This window comes from Perognathus longimembris, chromosome 5, assembly GCF_023159225.1.
Source record: "Perognathus longimembris pacificus isolate PPM17 chromosome 5, ASM2315922v1, whole genome shotgun sequence".
Taxonomy (NCBI): Eukaryota; Metazoa; Chordata; class Mammalia; order Rodentia; family Heteromyidae; genus Perognathus; species Perognathus longimembris.
In genome coordinates this window covers 50,623,751-50,627,795 of record NC_063165.1, presented here as the reverse complement: position 1 = coordinate 50,627,795, position 4,045 = coordinate 50,623,751, and the positions used below count along the sequence as shown (strand labels likewise).

At 47.3% G+C, this 4,045-nt stretch overlaps 1 pseudogene; it reads left to right on the top strand.

Annotated features, from left to right (window-relative positions):
* Window positions 1-929: 929 nt before the first annotated feature.
* LOC125351303 lies at window positions 930-1,384 on the top strand (annotated as a pseudogene).
* Window positions 1,385-4,045: the final 2,661 nt, after the last annotated feature.

The window sequence follows — 4,045 nt, the reverse complement described above, 5'->3', positions numbered from 1 at the left end:
GGTGCTGAGGAATCGAACCCAGGGCTTCAGCATGCTAGGCAAGCACTCTACCACTGAAGCCACATTCCTGGTCAAGTCCCCAGGTTTAATGTACTATACTACAAATAAAACAGAGGGGTGTGGGGAAAGCTGAAGATGCGGATCAGTGGTAGAGTGCTTATGTGCCACTCCCAGCATCTGAACTGCAGCACCAAAGGAAGGTAAGGAAGGAAGTTAGAAAGTTAGGAAGGGAGGAAGGAAAATAAAGATATTTATTCATAAAGTTTCCTTGCTATGGGCTGGGAATATGGCCTAGTGGCAAGAGTGCTTGCCTCGTATACATGAAGCCCTGGGTTCGATTCCTCAGCACCACATATATAGAAAATGGTCAGAAGTGGCACTGTGGCTTAAGTGGTAGAGTGCTAGCCTTGAGCAAAAAGAAGCCAGGGACAGTGCTCAGGCCCAGCGTTCAAGCCCCAGGACTGGCAAAAAAAAAATTTTAAAAATAAATAAATAAAGTTTCCTTGCTATATTAAATGGGTAAAAAAGTATAAAATAGCATCATTGGGTGATGTATATTTGTATGATATTTGAAGGAATATATATTAAATATAGTACTGTTTTGTTTTTTTTTAATGTTTGTATTGGCTTTTTTTTTTTTTGGCCAGTCCTGGGCCTTGGACTCAGGGCCTGAGCACTGTCCCTGGCTTCTTCCCGCTCAAGGCTAGCACTCTGCCACCTGAGCCACAGCGCTCTTTCTGGCCGTTTTCCATATATGTCGTGCTGGGAAATCAAACCCAGGGCTTCATGTGTAGGAGGCAAGCACTCTTGCCACTAGGCCATATTCCCAGCCCTATAGTACTGATTTTATAATCACGATTGTCAACTTGACTAAGAAATGCCTAGGAGAGGGAGGGGTTGTGGGGGGAGGAGGGAAAGCGGTGAGTAAGATGGAAGATGAGGAGGTTGCTGAGAGCTGGGAGGAGGCAGCAGACAGTGGGCAGGAAATCCAAGTCTCCTTCCAAAGTGTCCATTGTGATTCAGGACGATAGCTTTCCTACGGGTGGAGGGGGGGAGGTGCTCCACAGATCCACATCCTCAAGAGGCCCAGCAGCAACGGCTTGGTCAGCAGCCCCAACTCCCCCAGCAGGCCTGCCCTTCCAGCCAAGTCCTTAGCACAGAGGGAGGCTGAGTAGGCCAAGGCACGGAAGCGGATCCTGGGCCGCGCCAGCCCTGAGGAGGAGCAGGAGAAACCCATCCTTGACAGGCCAACCAGGATCTCCCAACCTGAAGACAGCAGGCAGCGTAGTAATGTGATCAGACAGCCTTTGGGTCCTTATGGGTCACAAGGCTTTAAACAGCGAAGATAAATGCAGGCAAGAAAGGATGCTGCCATTGCCACCATCACCGCCTCCTGGGCCTTCTGCCATGGGCCACACTGTTGTGGCAGACAGCTGGACTTGAGCAGAGGGAACGACCTAACTTACTTGCACCATGATCCCCCTTGCTTCGCCCACTGTGACCTTGAACCCCATACACTGTGACTTCCCACTCCCTCCCACTTCCCACCGTGATTGGCATGTGGAGAAGGGGTGTCCCAAGTCAATGGAAGGGGAGAGGGTGGAAGCTAGGGGAGGGTTGGGGGGACCCACCAAGGACTCAGAGTAGAGTCAGACAGTGCCACTTGGCCACTTGGGACAAAGCCAGTGCCTGCAATCACAGTTTATCATGCTCATTATTTGGGATCTCAAAACACACATGGGAACTCCTGCCCACCCACCCCCAAGCGCGTGTCTTCATTGCTTTAAAAAGTAAGTTCCATTTGAAAGTATCCTTTCCTTTTTAATTTTTCTTCCTATTTTTGTTTTGTTTTTACAAATACCTGATTTGCAGGAAAAAGTGCATGAGGGGTTTTAGCAGTATGATGAATTTTTAATTGAGAAGGGTAGTTTGATAGTTTACTTTAAAAATGTTTCTGGAGCTGGGGATATAGCCTAGTGGCAAGAGTGCCTGCCTCGGATACACGAGGCCCTAGGTTCGATTCCCCAGCACCACATATACAGAAAACGGCCAGAAGCGGCGCTGTGGCTCAAGTGGCAGAGTGCTAGCCTTGAGCGGGAAGAAGCCAGGGACAGTGCTCAGGCCCTGAGTCCAAGGCCCAGGACTGGCCAAAAAAAAAAAAAAAAAAAAAAAAAAAAAAAAAAAAAAATGTTTCTGGAAAATTTGCTAGAAACATTAACCCAATAAGATTTTGGTGAGCTTAGCTTCTGTACTTCTTTTTTTTTTTTTTTTGCCAGTCTTGGGCCTTGGACTCAGGGCCTGAGCACTGTCCCTGGCTTCTTCTTTTTGCTCAAGGCTAGCACTCTGCCACTGGAGCCACAGCGCCACTTCTGGCCATTTTCTATCAATGTGGTGCTGGGGAATCAAACCCAGGGCTTCATGTATGTGAGGCGAGCACTCTTGCCACTGGGCCATATTCCCAGCCCCAGCTTCTGTACTTCTACTGCTGCCAAGAAAAGGGGTGGGGCTGAGTAGCCCCAGGATAGATGAGCACCCCATGCCTATACTCCCTCCTCCAGCTAAGCCCTGGGTGGCTTGGCCCTGCCTGGGAAGAGAATAGCTCTCCAGACTTCAAGAGCCCAGCTTCTCCGGCCCCCTTTCTGCCTAGTATTTTGGGAGATGGGGAAAGTGATCAACTCCCCGCCCCCCGCCCGCCCCCCCAGGGTGGCTCCCTACCAGCTAGACCTGCTATTTGTCAGGAAGGAGAGGACTCTGGGAGTAAGATAACACTACTGGGCTGAGAAGCAAGAGGTGTGAGGTTGTTCAGTGTTTGCATCAACATAAGACTAGGAGAAAGTCTGCCTCTAAGACTAGTGTGACAGAGGATAAAGCTGTCCATCCAGGCTGGAACTCTTGAGATCTTGTGGTGTGCCATCTGTTGATGACTCCAACTTGGTAACTAAACCTGATAATGTCCTGTGTGAAATCAGTCCCATGAGTACCATGAGTCTGAATAAAGTTGCACTGCAAAGAAAAAAAAAAAAAAGAAATGCCTAGGAGACCGTTAGATCATGAGGACTCTGAATCAATGTGTCTCTCTCTCTAATACCACTTCCCCCTCCTAATCCTTACCCCAGACCTCCTGAATTTAACTCTCAGAAGGATCTTTTGTGTGTGTGTGTGTGTGTGTGTGTGTGTGTGTGTGTGTGCCAGTCCTGGGCTTGAACTCAGGGGCTGGGTGCTATCTCTGAGCATCTTTGCTAGCAAGCTTTTATGCAAGGCTAGTAGCACTCTACCACTTGAGGGACAGCTCCACTTCCAACATTTTTGGTGGTTAATTGGGGGTAAGATTCTCATGAACTTTCCTGCCTGGGCTGGCTTCTATGATCTCACCCTCCTGAGTAGCTAGGATTATGGGCATGAACCATCGTTATCTATTTCTAAACACAGAAGACAGTGACAAGATCTGTCACTGAGTTTTTGCAAAGTCCCGTTCAAGATGCAGTGATATCAGCCCACACAACAATTATCTTAATGGTGCTAGGATCTGTTTCTTTGGGGTATCTCAAAACTAAAAAGGACATGAGGAGAATGAATACAAATCTGTCCCTGGAAAGACAACCCTCCTATGTAAAGCAAATTAACAATTAAATTGATTGGTGACAGGATGATTTTTTTTTTTTTTTTACCAGTCCTGGGGCTTGAACTCTGGGCCTGAGCACTGTCCCTGGCTTCTTTTTTTTTTTTTTTTTTTTTTTTTGCTCAAGGCTAGCACTCTGCCACTTGAGTCACAGCGCCACTTCTGGCCGTTTTTTATATATGTGGTGCTGAGGAATTGAACCCAGGACTTCGTGCATACAAGGCGAGCACACTACCACTAGGCCATATTCCCAGCCCCAACAATTAAATTGATTGAAAAATGTTTTCTGATAATTTGCTTGGTATGAATAATCTCTAATAAATGGATAAAATACTTTTAAACAGTGATATGCTGAATTGGGGGAGGGGAGAAGATAGAATCTTTGCCTTAAAGGAGTCCAAGGTCTGGTTGGAATAGGATGGCCTA